Raw genomic sequence first — 21,397 nt, 5'->3', positions numbered from 1 at the left:
TTTAATAACTTAGTTAACACTTGTAGATTGTACAGACAATACAAGATATATGGTGTCTTTGATTGTCCCTTCTGGAACCTTTTAACAGTGCCTGTCAGTATTTCACAACACTTCTGAATGGGCCATCACTTTGGTACTATATGCTCTTTCTAGGAGGTTACAAATGCTTGGACCAGAAATGAGGACTTATTCTAACCAGCATATTATGCTAAAACTCAGTATAAAAAGTTCAGTCAAATTAGATTACAGGATCAAACAGGCAAAAGAGAAGGACAGAAGAGAAGATGTGTAGAAATCAAGAGCAGCTTTGGTGTGGTGAGTAAGCAAAGGCCATGAGCAAAAGAGAAGGGACATTCACTCCATAGAGAATGCCCAGGCTTACCCAAGCAGTCAGATCAGCAGAGACCTGTCTGGCTACTGAGGATATCATACCTGATTGCCAAAATGTGTTCTGGTGTGTTCTCATTTGCCTTGGCGTTCCAGGCACTACTCAGAGGAAGGAATGGAATCCAGACAGAGCAGAATAGTTGTGCCAAACTGAAGATAGGGGGGCAAGAGTTCAGTGGGGCTATAGTAGCTAGAGTGCACAAAAAGAATAGTAGAGGTGGGTCCAGAGAAATCTCAGAATTCTGAGGAAAGGCCATTGGCTGAGCACATACAAGAGAGACCAGGATGGTGAGCTGGGGAGAGGATTCAAAAAGCAAGATCTAGACTGATGTGCATTCTGGACGTAGCTAGGGATGGGCATTTACTCCCGTCCCAGGGGCATCCCTTGGCATGAAACCCACTTAGTATGGAGCATCATCCCTGGGCAAAACATTACGCTGAGCTTGACGAGGGAAGCTAAAAAGGAGACTCACTGAGGCCAAATGGATATGAAATAGCTGAAAAGCAAGCCGAACTGTGGCAATCTTCAAAATAACACTATAAAACCCAACTTCCAACACAAAACATTCACATCTGTTTTCAATCAAACATGTGCAAAGAGGTAGAAAAATATGAGCCAGGACCAGAGAAAATTGAATTGAAATGGAACTAGAAATGACAGGTGACACAGAATTATCCACAAAGTTATTATAGTTGCTACCTTTGATATACTTCTTACATCCAGAAAGGAAGAAGACAATAAGAGTAAAATAAGAAGAGATTGTGTGTGTGTGTGTGTGTGAGAGAGAGAGAGAGAGAGAGAGAGAGAGAATGTGTGTGTGTGAGTGTGTGTGTGTGTGTGAGAGAGAGAGAGAGAATGTGTGTGTGAGTGTGTATGTGTGTGTGAGAGAGAGAGAGAGAGAATGTGTGTGTTTGTGTGTGTGTATGTGAGGGGGGAAGTGTGTGTGTATGTGTGTTTGTGTGTGCATGTACACACACATGTGCATGTTTCCAAATAAAATTGGACATACAATGGACAAGTTACAAAACCAAATACTTTTGGGAAAGGTTATCTCATCAGAAGGAATGGAAATATTACTTCCCTCTAGAAAATGCACGAAGCCTAGTGTGAATTGGTTTGGTTTTTATTGTTAGGATTTGTTTGTCTATTTTAGTGCTGGCAGGAAGGTTAAATCCAGGGCTTGTACATACCAGGCAAGTGCTCTGTCAGTGACATCCCCCAACTCTTGGTTTTGTTTTGTTTCATTTTCAAGACAAGATCTCACTATATAGCTCAGGTTGGCCTTGAACTCACTGTGTAGCCCAAGCTGGTTTCAAATACAAGGTGTCCCCATCCCACCTCAGCCCCCTGAGCACTATGGTTATAGCAGGTATCACACACACCTGGACTGAGATGTTACTGAGAACTATGCCCTTCTTACCCTTGACTTCGGTCAACCAAGTTCAATGAGTTAACAAGTGTTTACAGACAGCTCTAGCGCCCTAGCCAGGACAATGAGAATTTCAAACACCCTGCAGCTCCTTGCAGTCCTTTCCTGCCAGCATCTGTATCTGCTGTGTCAATCAGGCCATCTTCTCCCTGCTACTGAATTCATACAAATGGAGAAATATAGAATGCAGCCTTTTGTTACCTGTTTCTTTTGCTTACAAAATAATGTTTCTGAGAGCTGACCATGTTGGGCATAGGATGGTTCATATTTTAAGTCACTCACCAGAATTTCTTTGTCACCATCACTGAGCATGATTACACAGAATGCAGGGAAATGCTGGATTCAATAGCAGATGAGATAACAATAGGTGAGGAAACCCGGACACACAGCAACACATATGTCTTAGTTATGGTCTCCATTCCCGTGATAAGACATCATGACTGGAAGCAACTTGGTGAAGAAAGGGTTTATTTCATGTTACATGTCCAGGTAACTGTCTATTACTGAGGGAAGTCAGGAGCTTAAGCAAACAGAAACCTGGAGGCAGGAACTGATACAGAGGTAACAGGAGTGTGCTGCTTATTTGGCTTGCTCCTCATGGCTTGCTCAGGCTGCTTTCTTATAGCATTCCCCCAGGACTAACCAGCTCAGGAGTGGCACCACCCACCATGAGCTGGGCCCTTCCACAACAGTAATAATAATAAAAAAATTTGCACCACAACCTTGCTCCTTGGCCAATCTGGCATTTTCTCAGTTGAAATTCCCTTTTCTCAAATGGCTCTAGCTTGTGTCAAATTGACATTTAAAAAAAAAAAAAACACAGCACCTTATCTAATTGAAGCATAAGAAAATTGTAAAATAAACCAACAATCTTTGTGAAGAATGGCCATTTACCAGTATAAGATAAATACGTAGACAGGAAACTCTTGAAAAAATTAGTCGAAACTTTCCAGATTTGAAGATCATAAATATACACAAGCAATGTGCTAAAAGAAAGGCAAGCAGACTAACAAAAGCACACCAAGGTGTATCATTATGAAATTCATGAACCTGATAAGGAAGAGACCTACTCAAAACAACAACAGCAACAAAGCCAACAAAAAACAACTAGAGAGGAAAAGTCACATCCATGCAAACTATAAGAATACAAATGGAAAGTAGATAAAGTTATCATGTTAAGTGAAAGAAAAGGAGAAGCTGAGAGGAAAGAGAGGGAAGACCATGGGAAGAAGGGTCCTAATGGAATGTCAGTGACAATCCCTGATTTGTACAGATAATGAATATACTCACAATTATAATAATAAGGGTGATGGACAAATCATTTTGAGCATTGAAGGAAAGAGGTGATCAACTTAGAATTCAATATACAGAAAGAGTGCATTTCAAACATGAAAATAAAAATAAATAGTATACAGCTGCCATAATTTATTATCAATTAATATGTATGATAAAATATATAAAAAGAGGGTCATCTTTAGGCTGGGGATATAACTTACCCAGTAAAGTGACTTGAGTTGGATCCTGGTGAGCACCTATAAAATAGGCCAAAGGGTCCACTCTTACAATCCCAGCACTGGAAACTGGGGCTTGTTGGTCAGCCTGTCTAGCCAAATGGATGTGTTCTAGGCTAACTGGGAGACCCTGTCTCAAAAACAAGCAAAGTGGAAAGCAGCTGAGGAAGACATTCAACATTGACCGCTAGTCTTCACACATGTGCACAAGAACATAAGTGGACCTCCAGTACACGTATACATGTTCACCTACACATATACACATATGTACACCCCATACCCATGCACCACACACACCTATCATACATTCACATACACACACTCACAGGCTCACTAATGCACCCACACTAATTCACATACACGTTAAAAATTTGAAGCACCTTTCAATTTACAAAATGAACAACAGAATCAAATGACAGACCTGAATGTAAAGAACATTTTACTTTATAATATCTTTAGCAGATAGTTGGCAATTTCAAAAAATTAAATAGGAAACCAATATAATAGTAAATAAATGTAAAAACGAATGACTGATGGTTGTAGACAAGAAAAAGGAGCTGCAGCATGGTGAGGCTCTCAGAGTAGCATGTGTCCTTCTAATGTTACCTCATTTTCTTTTAAATGTTTCTTACTGTTATTTTAATGTTACCTAGATGATGATGTGTTAAAAGTACATTGAAACTCTACAATGAATGGAGCATTAGCTCAAGGTGAACTAAGTGAAATGTGTGTTCAAATTCAATCAATACAAAAGAAGAAAAAAGGAAAAACAGAGAAGACATGGCAGGTAGAAGAGAAATAGCAAGATGGCAGAAGAATGCCCAAACCACACAATAATGATGCTGAATGAAAATGAGTCAGACACCTCTTTTAAAGAGGGGAAATTGGGCTGGAGAGATGGCTCAGTGGTTAAGAGCCCTGACTGCTCTTCCAGAGGTCCTGAGTTCAATTCCCAGCAACCACATGGTGGTGCACAACCATCTGTAATGAGATCTGATGCCCTCTTCTGTTGTGTCTGGAGACAGCTTCAGTGTACATATATAATAAATAAATCTTAAAGAGGGGAAATTAAAAGTTTTAAAAGTTAGACCCAGTTTTACTGTCTGTAAGAAAGATTCCTTGCTGAAACACAGGACCTCGACAGTGGAAGAGCAGGCTGTATGGCTCGGTGATAGAGCCAGTGTGAGGCCTACTTCCAGACCACACAAATAATAAATATGGATGACAGAGGTATGTCAGACAAACACTTCTCAAAAGGAATTTTGCCTTGCCGCATTAGTTCAGACATGTAGACATTAGAATCAGAAACACTGGCAGGGATAAAGAAATAACAACCAAGTAGTAATGGAGTCAAGATCATAATTATTCTAAATGTGTGCACATCCAGAGCCTGACTGCACATGAAGAAAACCAATAGCACCAAAGAGTGACATAATCCACAAGTATTATTAGGTATGTCAAGACTATTCTCAGGAAATGATAAAAATAGCTATACACACATACCCAAACAAACACTCCCAACACAGACACACATACACATACACACACACACACACACTCACTCACACACACACACACACACTCCTACACAGACACCACACACACACACACTCCCACACAGACACAACAGACACACACACTCCTACACAGATACAACACACATGCACATACACACACACACACACACTCACACACACACACAGACACAACAGACACATACACTCCTACACAGATACAACACACATGCACATACACACTCACACACACACTCACACACACACACAACACACACACAACACTCACACACACTATGTAGACTACCGTATCCATAAGCATGACCAAATAGCAAGAGTTCTCCATTCAGTAAGACTAAAACACTTTTTTCTTAGACACAAATATGTTCACAGAGTAACCACATATTAGCCAATGAAACATGCATCAAATACATTTAAAATTAAAATCATGAGCTTTCCAACTACAGCAGAACAAAGATGCACATTAATAAAATAGCTATCTGGAAAACTACCAGTTATATGAAAACAAAAATTAGAAAATTACAGTCTAAATAACACAAAGGTAAAAGAAGAATTCAAAAAGAAAACCAAAATTTAGTTTAGAATATATAGATCGGGAAATACTTCAGAATATTTGGGTTAAACGCAGAAAAGAAAAACTTCTCATATGCAATCCAAATTTCTAGGTGAAGAAACCACACACACACACACACACACACACACACACACACACACACACACACACACACAAACAACCACTACTTCCAAACTAGTAAAATAAAAACACAGGAAGTGAAACGTTGAACAGGACAGTCACAGAGTCAGACTGATTCTTGAATAGGTCAATGATATTGACACACCTCAAATCTCCAGTTGTTCAGTGTGGTGGCTACCAGCCAGAAGAGGGTACCCACCAATTAAATTCGGCATATATCAGTAAAATATGTTGGCGGTGTAAAGTACAAACAAGACACTGAAGATTCCTAGACTAGAATAGGAGAAAATCTTATCCTTCAGTTAAGAAAACAAATAACATTTTTTTCTAAAACTCCACAAACTGAGCCTTCGGGCATTCAGGATTCTCTTCCAAGCTCCCATTGAACAGCTCATTAAGCTTGAAGCTCTCATTGCCTTTTCAACCCAAAATTCCAAAAGCTTTCACAATCCTCCCCCAAAACTCATGGTCAGTTCTGACATGGCAACAGTCTATGATCTGTTAGCAATTCTGTCCCAGTTTGTTCCTGTTGGGTGGAGGAAGGAAAGGGTTTATTAAACCTCGGGAGTTATGGCCCCTCACTGAAGGAAGGCAGGGCAGGACCTGAAGCAGAGACCAGGAAGGAAGGCTGCTTTCTAGCTTACTTTCCCTAGCCTTTCAGCTCAGGCCCACCTGCTCAGGAACCGCACCAGCAACAGTGGGCCAGACCCTCCCCTGTCAATCTTAACCAAGAGACTGTCCACAGACATGCCTGCACAACAATCTGATCAAAGCGATCCCTCAGCTGAGTTTCCCTCTTCCCAGGAATCTCCGTTTACATCAGTTGACAAAACTAACCAGCACGGGTATCTTACAACTAAAGAGCAGAAACGACAAGATGGAAATCAATAATTAAGTGACTACAAAATTGTTAAAGGTTCCTCTTTATACTCTTAGGGGGAAAATAAACGGAGAAAAGAATAAATATCTTCAAAGTATAATGAGCTCTAGTGATTATTATAGCATGATAAAGACAAACAACCAAGTTTGAAGTGGGAGGGAGTTATTTAATCCAAAAAGATATGAGAATACATAAACACATATTAAAAATGCTAATATCATCAGTGAATAGGGTGATGGATTTAAAATGGCAAATAACTCCCAGTTTATACCTCCTGGGTGGCCAAATCTGAAGAAGTGAAAGCAGGAAGTGCTAGGGCAGATGTGGTGGGATTTGTGCGCTCGCACCATAGGGCTGAGAAGTGCAGCAACCACTTGGAAAACAATTTGAAATTGTCTGACAAAATTAAACACATATTTACAGCACAACCAACCATTCTTGGACTTGTCAAAAAAAATGCAAACAGACTCGTTTGGAAGGCAGAAAGTGACAGCCTTCATGACCCGAACCCTTAGTATCATGTCTAGAGTTAAAATTCCTCATTGCAGTTAGAGAGAATGCATATTTGCAGGGATCTTGGGATTTGGATTTTAGCGAGATGCTTTGTATAATGGCTAACCCCAGATTAGGGTGATCAGAGAGTAAAGGGAATTCTATGACAGATTATTTCAATAAACCAAATCTGAGAGAAGGGCACTAAGTGTTCTGTGGTAACAATTGTTGTGGGGCAGTGGACCTTCCCTAATATCTCAGACCAAGACAATAGGAAAAGAGATGTGACCTCTGGTCACTTAGGCTCAAGATAGAGATCTCCATTCTAATGAGGCACCTAGAAGACTGGAGGGCTTAGCCAATAAGCTTTCCTTCCCAGGCACTCCTCCCTGCAAAAGGTATTTATTCTTAGGCCCACCCTGAGAAGTAGGGTATGGTTTTACACATCCACTTTCCTCCATGGCAATAACCACAGACTGTCCCTTTTCTTCTGGACCTGCTGTGGGGAGCCAGGGAGAAGTCCTTTACCTACAGAGCCATTAGAAGATCTCTCTGTGCCACCAAGTCACAAGTCAAGCCAAGGACTCTCCCTGTGGAACCAGCCAGAACTCCCCTCCCCTCCCCACTCTTTTACTCCTCCCCCTCTCACCCCACCTTGGGCTAAGCCTTGAAGCAGGCTGGCAGACCACTGAACCAGTTCAGACTGCACTTCGCCACCCTGAAAGACCAAGTGGTGAGTCTCTGCCTTCTGCCTCCCCAAGTGGCAATGCTCTGTGGTGGAGCAGACAGGACACACAACCCTACAAATAGTGACTTTTGTTCCACATCCAATAGGAGAATCACTCAGACAACCTGGCTGTAAGTGCCAGGTCAGTGTCAAGTAACAGGGCAGGACATGCACTGCTCTGTTTTGTTCCCTGAAGGAGATTCTGGGAGGGGATCTCCTTTTCAGTTCAGTTAAAACAACAAAGACAACAAAAACAAAAAACAAAAAACCTCAGAACACCAGAGAGTCTATCCAAAACCTGATTAATATATATATATATATATATATATATATATATATATATATATATATATATATATATATATAATCAAATTGTGGTGCAGGAGGAGCCTGGTAGGAATCCAGTCATCACTGTGATTGTCAAACTGCACTGCCTTGCATGATTACAGTCGGGGCCCCTGATTGTACACTGCTTGCCTCTGTGCCTCTCCCTCTGAGTTAGGTGAAAGCTCTCACACTCCTGATTAGTTAATGTCCGCCAAGAACAGAGAGAAGTTTTGTTACAACTGGGAAAGAGTAGTAATTACTCCGTAGATTGACCCCCCATTGCCCGTGGTCAATCACTGTAAGCCTGTACTGCTTCTAAGCCTGTCGGTCGCTCTGGTATCCACTTCTTCATACCACATTGAGTAGAGTCCTGGCTCAGAAGGCATGAGTCAGGAAACAGGGGCCAGTGGCTTATTGTTCTTTGACCTCCGACCTTAACCTCTCAAAGAGAGAGAGCAGCATGGGTATCAGGATCTCCATAGTGCAGTGCTCTGTCTCAGAAATACAATCTATGAAAGTTAGACAACTGAAGGTTCACCCTAGGCTAAAGTCTGTCCTGCCCCCTATGCCACAGCCAATGTTGTAGGGGCGGGTGGAGAAGAAGCAAGAGAGAGATGGAGACCACCTCTCCTGTGGAGATGCCACAGTCAGAATGGGATTCTTGAGAGTTCATAGTGCTTATTAATATAATCAGATATAACTGGTATCAGATCAGCTTCTCCTTCTAGTCTCTGTCAAAACTCTACTGAGATTCCGTTGTGGTCTTTTAACTCCACACCTTGTAGGATGCCCCACCTTCTATCCAGCTCCACTAACTGCACTCAATTCCACAGAATAAGGAGGTCATGAGCCAGGGGGCCAATGCTACTAGAGTCCACAATGTCATTCTACCCACCTGTCAGTACCACACCCACACTCAATGATAGCCTTCCTCTGGCCATGAGCCTTGAGGAGACTTTGCCTGTGCTTACTCTGCACAGATATAATGCTCATATTACATCTGCACAAAATAAGAATGAATGTCCACACCATGACATTACATGCATGCATTCAAAGGTTCTGTGCAAATCAGAGCTGGGAGTGCAAAGAAGGTGGCTAAGGCCAGGAATCAGCTGTTTCCATATTCCCATGCTACCCTATGGCAACAGCACCCTGAGAATTCTGAATTTAAGATCCTGAGGGTTAGCTGGTGACCAGGAAGTCACTTGGGTAAAATAATCAATACATTAAGAATAGTATTTACTTAGGAGTTTCTACATTCTGAAGGTTTAAACATCTAGCTATACAGGGTATAAGCTCTGCCTGGCCCTTGTGCTCTGGAGTTCTTTAACATTAGGAACAGGACTCTCCAGAACCTATCAACAGGTCCCTGGGCTTCATCCTGACAAGGCAGCTTACTCTGCCACTCTGGTGTGGGCATGTCTGGAGGGGTAACTCCACATGCTGAGCCCCTCTCTGCTCTTGCCTGGAGAGTTCCAGCCGTGGTCTTCAGTGCTCTGAGTCTCTCCCATTTATCATTCCACTTAATTTAAAACAAAACTAATAAGTGGAAGGATTCTCATTATAAACTCTGATTGGTGGTATATCTAATGTAGATTGACCTTAATTTGCTACCGCAGAGATTAGTTTAGGAGAAAGCCTAGTCTAGCATGAAGGGGAGGTGACTTTAAATGAGTTGAAAGATACTGTTAAAAGTAATTTTGAGCTGTACCAGTGAAATTGCTAGCCAGAGAAGGGGACAAATCAAACAGAAAATAAGTGGATAATGAAGCACCCAGAGAGTGCTGTGATACAGACTTGCCAAAAATAGAAGAAATATGAGGGAGAGGGAAAGCAAGTCCTGCTTACCTGTGTGAGGCCAGCACTGGTGAGCTCTGGGCTGTGCCATGGAAGGGGCAGGGTAAAGGAAGGTAGACAGTGGTACCCTGCCATTAGCCCATTGCATTTGCAGTTCATGATGTGATCACCAGGATGACAAGCTGCTGTTGCAGCCCCCATCTTCGTCTAGCTCCCTCCATAGGAAGGATGACTCTCAGAAGATGCCCCAGCTTCTCCTAAACTTGAGGTTTTTATCTGTTCACCTTCAAAATTTGCAAGGTCAAGAATGGACTTAAAAAGTCTTACAGCAGCCAAGAAAGGTCACAATTAACTTTGAGGTTGACAAGTGTCAAGATTACCCAGTAATCTTGACATTCTGATGTCTAAATAGATATGTGGGTTTAAAAGATGTGGTCTTGTAAGTGTCTGCTTATTTCACATAAGGAGGTGATTATAGGATCTGTCCCCAATTTTGAAGTCCTTAGGTCATGAGACAGAGCATATTCAGCCTGGAAGACCAGTTGAAAGCTGAAGCAGGTAGAGGGCTTGGGATAGTTCATAGAGAGCTGCCAAAAGTCTCATGAGCTAAAATAATTCCTGTTCATTTGGTTCACAGAACATAGAAAAGTCATGACAGATTTCATAAAAATCAACTTTAATTTGATGGCTATATGGTTCTATAAATGATACTATCCTGGTCACCATGGATGTTTAGAAAGGGAAAGTACTAGACTGAGACCATGAAGCTGTGCCATCCATCTGAGCAAGCCATGCCTCTTCCCACTCTACCACTCACCTAGAGCTACATTAGAAAACACTGAGGTATACCTTAGGAACTAAAAAGGGGGGGGGGGGAGAAATGTGTGTAATGATAGATAATCCTAAATTCTACCCATAATGCATCAGAGTAGAGAAGGTGGTAATGAAGTCTGACCTCAAGAAGTAAGAATAACAGATGAACCAGGAGAATAGTAGATACAGAGAAACAAAATTTCTTGACTTGGTACTTTCTAGGGCGTTGAGCTCTAGAGTTGTAATGGGTCGATTACCTGGTAGGCAACCTCTGTTGTGGATACACACAGAGGCACCACAAAATGCAAAAGCTTCAAGCCCTAGAGACACTTGATTCTGAGTCCACTTACGATTACAAGTTGGCTTCTATGAGTGGTGAGAATACTGGTCAGCATAAAATCCAGCTGTGGATTTCTCCTTGGATGTTCTAGTACCTTGGAGCCAGTAAGATGGCTCAGAGAGTAAAGGTCATTGCTGGCAAGGTTGACAACTGAGTTCCATGCCCAGGACCTACATGATGGAATAAGAGAACTGACTACAAATTACCCCCTGACCTCTACACATGTCCATTCACAGACACACACTCTGAAAATTAGTAAGTAAATGAATATAATCCTAAATTAAAAGTTCAACCCTTGTAACTCGAGTCTAGTGAGCCAATTCTAATATTCAATACTCCTTTGACACTTGATTGACCACTGTCCTTGAGCGTCTCACTTTCCTCAAAATCTGTTTCCTTATTTGTAGTACTTAGAGGCACAACCTTTCCATTCTCCTGGCTTTTTTTTGAGGGCTTATCAATTAAAATGTGTTTTAAAAAACCCAAACAAACAAACAAAAAAACCACCTCACCAGATGGATACACAGCACTGAGCAATAGACATCAAGGAGTATGGATACTCTAACCCTGTCTGACTCCCTGTCCCTCCTGAAGCTTCTCACCAACTCAATCCATCCACACCACCCTCCACTCCAGCCAGTTACCAAGTTAGGTAGCACTCATTCACCATCAGTAAGCGGTGCTATCAGGAAGCAAGCAAGGCCCTGGACCCTGTCACTTTGAATCTGACCAATTCCTGGGTTTCTCAAGTCCTCAGTCATTCCAGGCTAGGAAAGAGAGATACAGACATACTTCTATTAAGCACTGTGGTGTGACTAGTGATGGGCTCTTTCTGTGAACTTGAGGATGCTGACAATATTGAGTTGCTGAACCTGTAGAGCTGAGGGCTCCAAACCCTGATGTCTGTTACGTCTCATCAGAAAATCTCAGTGCCTCCTACAGGTCAAATCTCCCTTGGTGGCATGGCTTCAGTTTCTTTGAATCTGATTTCTCTAATAACAGTACCACCATGCAATTGGATTCAATTTATTTACATATGATGGACACATGTGATCATAATAATGCTGGTGCCCCACAGGCCATGCTGGTCAAGTCCTATGTGTGACATAACAACACACCCTTCCCCCTATATAGGTTTAGCCTGAGATACTGTTCCCCACCAGAGCTAGACACCACTCACAGCATTCACCACTGAAAAACAGTACCAGGATGGCTGCAGCGTTGCCTCCTTTTGGATATTAACATATTCAAAAGTCCTTGAAGAAATCTCTCCCTATTTCACCACATGTACTTTGATTCCTAGAATCTCTGAAAGTTGGGGTGGGAAAGGCCTTCCATGACTGTAAATGGATTTTTAAAAACTCAAAGAAGGAAACATCTGTCTCTCTGGAGAGCAAGGTGACATGACAGATAATTAGAGCGGCTGCCTCTCTGAGATGGAAGCTTAGCTACATCACACACTTAGAGCCCTGGTCCTTCTTTATCCCCTAGTGAATTCTGACTGCAAACAGCCTGCTCTGCCAGCTGACAGCAGCTTTCACCTTGAATCCTTCAGTCACCTTTTTCTAAAAATCCCTCTGCAGCAACGCTAATAGCAATAGCTTAGCCATCTTGCCTGTAGTTGAAGTGTGTGCAAGTGGAGGTGACGAACCACGGAATACATGACCTATCCATAGGACCATGCTTTAAATACAGATGTAGTTTTCCATTTCCACTTCACAGCATAGATTTGGGACACAGACTGATTTCTAGGGTGAGTGTTTGACAGGAAGTGGAGAAAAAAGTCCAGGAGGAGATAATAACGATTCTTCTTTCCTGTGTGTCAGGTTGAAGTATTTCTGTACTGATAGGTACTGACGCACTATGTAAGGGAAAACAGAGAAAGAGCTGGTGAACAAACCATGAAGAATGGTCTAGCAAAGAGGCCAGTTACTGAGGCTGCTTTCCGAGGCTCGTGCTGATTGCTACTGAAGTTTGAGCATGTTGTATTTCTTATGCTCCTGTTTTGGAATCTGCCTTCAGAGCACATTGCTGTGAACTCCCCTTCAACTTTCTTTCAACAGCATTTAATACAACTTTCCATGTGGTTGTTTTAGTTAGGGTTTTACTGCTGTGAACAGAAACCATGACCAAGGCAAGTCTTATAAAGGACATTTAATTGGGGCTGGCTTACGTATTCAGAGGTTTAATCCATTATCATCAAAGTGGGAGTATGGCAGCATCTAGGCAGGCACAGTGCAGACAGAGCTGAGAGTTCTAAATCTTTATCTGAAGGCTGCTAAGGGAAATCTGACTTCCAGGTAGCTAGGGTGAGGGTCTTAACCCCACCCTCACAGTAACACACCTACTCCAACAAGACCTCACCTCCAAATAGTGCCACTCTCTGGGCCAAGCATATTCAAACCATGATAGTGGTTTCTTCCCAGAAGTTGAAGAGATGTGAGTAGGAAATGCTTTCTAGTAATTTTCCAGAATGAGCCCAAACTACCTTTCGAAAGGTGGAGCAGGAGAACCACGAAGCGTAGACTGCACAGTGAGAGAGCCCCATGTGTGCCTCTGAGGTGTCTGTTTCTAACAGGTGTAGAAGCCCTTGATCTACCTTCTCCTATAAACAGCAAAGAGATCACCAGTGCATCACTTCCTATCTTAGAACACTTGAGACTGTCTCTACTGAGCTAGCAAGGGAGTCCTGTCACTTCATTGACAAAAGACTACACTGAGCAAATCAAGCAAAGATCAGCTGCTGCCTGAGCTACATGGTGAGCACAGAGGCCTGAATCCAGTCAGGCTCTGATTCATGTTACAAACAGGGCAGTCATTCCCTTCCACCATTCTCTCCTTACCTTCTCACAAGCCCCCATTCCTATTCCAATAACAAAAATAAAAATAATAGCCAGTATTTACTGAACACAGTTCGGGATTTGAACTCATGCCAAAAATGAAAAACATACACTATGGAAACATTACTGAGCACTTCTACTCATTCGTATCCACTCAATGTGTCTTCAATGTGCTTGATCATAAACAAACCTGGGAATTTTAAAGACTGTAAAAGATACAGGTTAATCAAAAATGTCAGGCCTCGCTGCACAAACTGGAAGCTGAGCTAAAGCCTGAACAGCATGAGTTGGTGATAAAGAAGGGTATTGTAAGATGAAACTTGTTCTAAATCACTGATCTGATTCACCATTTCAGATCAGAGTAAATTATGAGAACAGAACGTTTATCCCAGTGATTTCAGAGTTGTTTTGGCCACCATTTCCAAAGCAGAAAATTAATTACTGGAGCTTTGCAGATACAGTTAACTAGTAGTGAATGGACTTCTGGCACTACATTCCAGGACACACACAGCAAAGGTCTACCCTACCACAGTAGTCCCTGTTTTCCTTCATTCATCTTCCTGATTGTTGTAGACTGAGAGTTCTTGAGGGAAAGAATGGCTTACCCTGAGTGTTAGCTCCCAGACCAGTAGGTTAGAGCCATCTCTGGAGGCCTATATTTATTTTCAAAGTAATCGCCTCCCTGGTTTTAGCCACTATCAGAGCTCATCATCTCCACTACTCACATGCTTGACAGTGTTTTGTTTTGTTTTGTTTTGTTTTGTTTTGCACTACTAAATTTTAATCTAGAATATTTTCCCAATACACCAAATCCCCAGCTACGATCATATGCATCCCAAGATGTGAACTAAAATTTCTCTCAGACTTTAAGCACTCCTCTCACACTTTTAAACTTTTTTAAAAATAATCTTTAATCGTTTTTTTACAGTCCAGTTGTTATCCTCCTCCAGTTCTGCCCTCCAACAGACAGTTCCTCATCTCATTCCTCCTCCCCCACCCCATGTCCAAGAACATGTCCACACTCCCCACCCCACCCCACCAGGCCTCCTCATTCCCTGGGGCCTCAAGTCTCCTGAGGGCTAGGTGTGTCTTCTGTCACACAGGCCAGACCAGGCAGTCCTCTGATGTATATGTGTGGTATGTGTCCAAACCTTGTATCAGCTGGTGTATGCTGCCTGGTTGGTAGCTCAGTGTCTGAGAGACCTCAGGGTTCCAGGTTAGTTGAGACTACTGGTCTTCCTATGGGGTTGCTCTCCAAACTTCCTCACCTTAACTCCAACCACACATCTCCAAACGTAAGCCTCAAATATTTTCAGTTAGTTAAATTCCCAGAAGTCACCATATTGATATATGTGCTGTATTTTTTGGAACATGTCTTCTCTGGCTAAAATGCCATCCAGTGGGAACCCCGCCCCCTTTTCCACCCTCTCTGACTTTCCTGCTCTCTCTTGTTCTCTGTGGTTTTGCCTCTTAATGGAAGGAGTCCATGGTGCTCGTTACCCTGCCCACATATATGTGTGTCCAGTTCTTGCATGACTCTTGGCATGTATCAAGGCTTTAAAACATTGCAGTCTTGAAGTAAAAACCCATATCTGAAATGCTATTTTGCATGGGGCCGTATTATCTTAATCTGTTACTCCTCTCTGTCTGGGCTTCTCAACAGTTTGCCCATACTTTGGAGACAGAAGGGACTTGGGTTTCCTTTTATGTCTCCTCTAGCACTGAGTCTTTGCTGTATAGTTATCTGTTGTAGGATGCAATATACAATAAGGTGAAGACAGGTTTGCTTCCAGCAGTGAGTAGATCCCTAGTTTCCCACCTTGAAAGAGGATAGCAACCCTTCTAAACTCAAAAGAATCACACAGGGTTGACCATACCCCCGTCCTTGCCAGAGCACCTGAGAAACATTGGTAAGATGGAATCTACATACATCAGGAGAAAGCCCAAGTTCTACATTCAGTTCAGTTGCTCTGCAGTTTTCCTAGCTGCTTCATCTAGGCCGTTGTGCTGTCCGCTGTGGAAAGGTCATTGGCTTTCAGCAATTGCACATATTTTGCAAGTGCTAGTAGTGGCGGAAAAAAGAAAGCAAAAATGGAAAAAGAAAAACAAAGAAAAGTGTGGGGGTGCTGGTTTGAAGGGATTTTATCTAATTTCATTTTAATTAGATCCTTTTTCTAACTGAGTTTCTAATTTTTCAATTAGCAATTAGCAGCTGCAGCTCATTCTGAGAGGCACGAGGTGCCAGAGACACTAATTACACCACAGGAGGAGGAGGAGGAGGAGGCTGGAAATGAGAAATAAAATTATCCATGAATGTTATTAGAAGAAAGGAATGATTACTCTCTGTAATAATATACTGATGTGAGCCTAATTAGATTGAAGGGTTCAGAGGGAAAAGATGAGATTTAAAAGTGGATCACATTTAGATGCTTTGAGCTCATAAATTTGCTATGAATATTGCCTTTGGGTGTCTCACTTGAAAACAGGTTTGCGAGCCTGGTGATGTTTATGTCAGGTTGTTCAGCTTGACCCCTGTCCATGGCAGCTGATAGCGCAAAACATCAGTGACTTCTGAAATACCAATACACTTCCCATAAGGCATGTGTCTGATATTTAAAAACAAACATTCACATACACAGACATAAACAAACAGTAAAAATAGTACTCAGGCACCCAGAGGTACAGAATGAAGATGGCACCATTGCTATTGGAAGCCAGGGTGGAGTTTTAGCAATGAAACCAAAAGTTGTGTAGCTTTGCACTCTGTCCATTCCAGCTCCATTCATCCCTTTCCTTCTGTGACAGTCTTGAGTCTGTGGTCAGGTTTCTTAGGGAAGAGATACCTGTGCTAATAACTCTTCTACACTAGAGGCTACTCCAGTCAAGAAGAGTGTAGCTATTAATACAGCTGCACTGGAGACCATATGTGTTCCCAAAGAAGGGGGACTCAGGACATCCAAATATTGAACCCATCCTCAAGAGCAATTCTTTATCAGTCGTAGACTGGTCTCCTAGATTCCTAGAGACTACTGGGGCTGACAAGAATTTTAGTGGCCTCTGGCAATGGAAAGGCTTCTAGGATATTCTCAGGACCTTAATGGACAGAAATAATGGCCCAAACACCTACCTGTAATAAGAGTAATTAGAAGCCTTTGAAGAGAAGCAAAAAAAAACAAAAAAGCCTCTAAAGCTGCTCTCCAAGCAGCTTTCCTCTCTGGACTCTAGAATGCCTGGCTCTGTCAGATCTGCCCTTTTCCTTCTTTTTGCCATGTTAAGTGGTGTGTTATGTACCAGATTCTGATCTATGATGTGTCTCTGGGTCTACACACACACACACACACACACACACACACACGCACGCACACACATACACACACGCACGCACACACACACACACGCACACACACACACGCCTCCACTCTCATTCTCATCCTATCTGCTTCTGGATATTCAGTCAAATTCAGTCAGAAACTCTGCTCAGGACTCCTCTCAATGCTTCCCTGCTTAGACCATTCCCTGTGCATATATACCTTCTTTCTTGCCTTAGCTTCCTATCCAGTCCTCCCCCAAAACCCAACAAAGGTTTTTGAAGAGGTACCTTCCACCTCTGTCTTTCTACAGAGCTAACTGGATTGTCATTCCTGCTGAAACTAGTTGCCACTTTTAGAAGAAAGGCTAAACTTCTCAGCTCCCAAGTTCTGCCCCAGTGCATATTTTGGGTATGATGTTTCCAGCTTCTGTTTAAATATTACACACTACAGTCAAGTTAATGATTTAGCTTCATACCTGGCTTATAACTTACTCTTGTATTGATAACTCTCATACCCATTTCCAGAAAATCAATTCCCACTGTTCTCAAAGAGCCAGATTGACTGCGGTAATATTCTAAACCTCCCTGTGAATGAGTAAAAGGCTGCTAATTTTCAAAGCAAGTCCACCTCCAGATGTTGGTCATAGCTTTACCATTGTTTCTCAGTAGACAGGAGGGGCCAGTGTGATTGGCACTCTTGCTAATTCTGCCTCATACCTGTGGCAAAGTACCTGACACAAATGACTTATAGGAGGAAAGGTTTATTTTGGCCTAGGGTTTCAATGGTCTTAGTTGTGTTCTTTGGTTACTGGTAAGGTATATCATGGTGGCAGTACCGTGTGGAAGAAGCTATACACATAGTGATGGACCAGCTGGAGTGTGGAGGGAGAGAGAGAGCAATAGAGTGACAGAGAGGCAAAGAGAGACAGAGAGACAACCAGGACTCTGAGCACAGTTCAACCTCCAATGAAATTCCCTAGTGATCTGCTACCTCCTAAAGTTTTCAAAACCTCCAAACTTCCCAAAATAGCACCACAGGTGGGAACTTCCAGTGTATGAGCTGGTGGGAAACACTTTCTGTCTAAAACACAGTGGCACTCTTGTACAGAGGAGGAAATGACCTGGTGAACAGCCTGGTTATGGAGGTAGACCAGATGGTTGCTGACTTGCTGGTTCCCTGTAGGAGTTCTTTTATCTCAGCACAGGCAGCATTCAGAAACAGCTTGCTTCTATCTATTCTCAAGAACTTAGATGGCGTCTTGGGCTTACATCTTCCTTTCTGGTGGAACATGGAGAAATAGACAGAGGCTCCCATTCCTTGAACCTATCTGTCTTTATATACCTGGGCACAGTTCCTGTTAATTATATCCCTCTTTATAATTTAAGCTCTTGAGTTATGTCATGCAATTGATCACTCTTGGAAAATATCACTGATTCTAACATGGTCCAGAAGTACTTTATCATCACCATTTCCTTTTCTGTTTCCCCACTCCAATGTTAGGATTATCAAGATGGCCCATGCATCAGAGGGGGGGAAATACAGAAGGCCTAGAAATGCAGGGGCTGTATCAGAGTAGAAAAGTTAAGGAAAAAATGAGAGTGTTATCCTATTTTTAGGACAGAAAGGCAAAAGGATAATTTGAAGTACAAAATAACAAAAAGAGACAGAAATTATTCTCAGAGTCTCACAGCCTTGCACAACACCTGCAAAGAGAAAGTGAGATGCAGTGTTGCTCTGTATGCTAGGTATCACCTCTGTGGTCTCTGTCTCTGCTGAAAGATTGTTGATAGCACCACTATGACAAACAGTCACATGATATCTGGGCCTTGGTGAGAAGAGGGTGAATAGAGCTAATACAATGTACATATAGATTTAAGCTTACATAGGGAGTACTGTCTGGCTTAAATCATAGGAGCTACCTAGTATGGCGTGTGACTTGTACACTCAAAAGATAAAAAGAGAACTCAAGCTGATGCTAGAAGCCTGATGATATCTGTAGAGTTATTATGTGGAGCCCATGCTGAAAGACCAAGAAGCTAGTTTAGCATTAGTGGATATATAGGCATACCCATATAGGAAAAAGCAAAAGCAGAGGGACCCCTTTATTTCAGGCTCCCTGTTCTTATGACAGGCCTTTCCTGATAAGCAAACTCTCAACAGAAAAGGCCAGAGGCTGTCTCCTAGTTGATTCAAAACCCAGTCAATTTGCAATCAGGACCAACCACTCCAGCATGCCAGGAGGATTTCTTCCAGATCAGTAGCTACAGTAGCAGCAACTCCTCACTTTTGTTCCACTGGAGAAGGAAACACCAAAGAAAATCCCTGCTCACACTGGCAGGATGGGGTCAGGTGGGGAAGACATGACTCAGTCTCCTGAGAGAAGGCAGGGAGCAGCGCAAGAGGTTATGTGCCCTGTTCTTCTGTGCTGCATCAATAACACAGCAAAAACTGGGTACGGTTGAGACAGAAGAATCAAGAATGTGAATTGTAGAAACTATTTGCCCTCAGGGAATCTCACTCATCCCTTAGAGTATTAGTTTTGTCCTCAGAATTCCTCTTCTGGGTGTTCTTACAAAGACAGTATCTTGATCTAAATGGGCCATTAGGTCTAAGTGAAACTTGGCAAATCACACCCACCTTGGCACGGAAAGAGAAAACAGCCAAAATGTAAACAGAAAGATCTACAGATTGTCCACAGATGTTACATAGTGACCACGGTGTCTAAAGCTGTGCTGAAGACTCACATTTAATCCTTCCTTCACCTTTACAAACATAAACAAGATGGTTCCTGTTGGTGTCATTGTGACAGCTGAGAAACTGAGGTTCCTAGGACCTTGTCCCAGTTCTAAGAGCTGACACTAGATCTAAAGTTCAAAGTCAGGTCTCCTTGACGGCAAAGCATATGTTTTCCCAGGGACTCCTCTATCCTGATGCACATCATGGTTCCCTGTCCCAGAGTCATGAATAGATTATGGCCAGGGAGTCCTACGGATCTTGGTTAAAATCCTGGTTCTACAATGTAAACATTGAGGACTTGTAATCTCTAATTAGAGTGACTGATCTAAGAAACAAGCTAGATAAAGTAGCTTCTGCTGCATTATGGTAAAAAAGAGAGGACCTTTCAGTAGGGAACATGAAATATTATATTAGATGAGAAAACTAGATGTTAATTATCTTACTTGTGTCATTCAGGATTTGTGTGAACACAAGTAACCTCTATAAAACTAGGATTCCAATATTAATATCTTATGGTATTATATATCATGAACCACAATAATGTAGTAACATACCTGCAAAAATACAAATATTTGAAATTCTGTATAATTATTTCATGTGTACATACATGTGTATGTACAGATATGTGTGAATATGTATGTAAGTACATTACACAATATGCTTCAGACATAGGTTGATTCTTTCCTCATTGAGAAGAGCTCTTTGTTCAAGCTCTACCCACCTTTAGCTAGGTTTGGAAATGTCCTGAAAGGCTTGGGTCAGACAGATGATAATCAGTACAAAGGAATAGCCAATCGGCAGGTCAAGCTTTTCTGGTTTGTAAGAGGCTGAGGTTTGAGGGTTCTTCCTATGCTGAGCAGTGGAGTGGCAGACCTGAAAGTGCTCCTAACTGCAGACATACCCTTCAGTCTGAAGGATGAGCAGTCCTCTCTGAGTGTATCCACTAATGAGATGTTCAAGAATGGACCTAGAGAATAGTATATGCCCAACAGGCCCAGGCTGGGATCTTTGAAGCTACTGTTCTATTTTTATCCTCTGGGCTGAAATTTGCAGAGCCCTTTGCAAAGACTGTTTCAGCTGCTGCCGAAGTCATGGTCCCAAGGATGAAGGTGTATGAGGGGCCACTGTGTTCTGAAACTTACATGGTCTCTAAACCTCAAGACCGACACTCCCTAAATTTTTACCTGTGTCCTTCTCCCCTCTGCCCTTCCCTTCCCTTCTGTTTCTTACCTCCTACCCCTCTTTCTTCTCTGTAGGATGGTGTCATTATGCAGCAACGTGGGTCCAGGATAAGGCATTGGATGAGAAGGAAGGGTAGGCAGGGGAAAGTCTAGGAAGAAGGGAAGAAGAGGAGTGAGAAAAATCAAGCTGGAGACAACAGAGCAAGATGATCCAGATCCAGGTGGACTGGGTCAATTTTGTCTCATCTAGGTAGGCGGTTTAAATCTTTATTAATTGGCAGTGAATTTATTGTGTGGATGTACTGTGGACTGGGAATTTAAGATGTAAATCTAATTGCTATATTACAAGTTTCTGGAACTTTGATTTACCAGGCTAAAGAGGACATTGTGTGAAAG

At 42.2% G+C, this 21,397-nt stretch overlaps 1 long non-coding RNA gene across 2 annotated transcripts in view; it reads right to left on the bottom strand.

The window, feature by feature from the left end:
• LOC102549394 (uncharacterized) overlaps positions 1-21,397 on the bottom strand; it is a 317,008-nt gene that overhangs the window by 144,865 nt on the left and 150,746 nt on the right. For both annotated transcript variants that reach the window (XR_359256.5, XR_010057157.1), the window contains exon 3: positions 21,051-21,150. This is a non-coding gene — a long non-coding RNA (uncharacterized LOC102549394). The remainder of the gene's footprint in view (positions 1-21,050; positions 21,151-21,397) is intronic.

Source organism: Rattus norvegicus, chromosome 13 (genome assembly GCF_036323735.1).
Source record: "Rattus norvegicus strain BN/NHsdMcwi chromosome 13, GRCr8, whole genome shotgun sequence".
NCBI lineage: Eukaryota > Metazoa > Chordata > Mammalia > Rodentia > Muridae > Rattus > Rattus norvegicus.
This window is presented reverse-complemented; position numbering and strand designations above follow the sequence as displayed.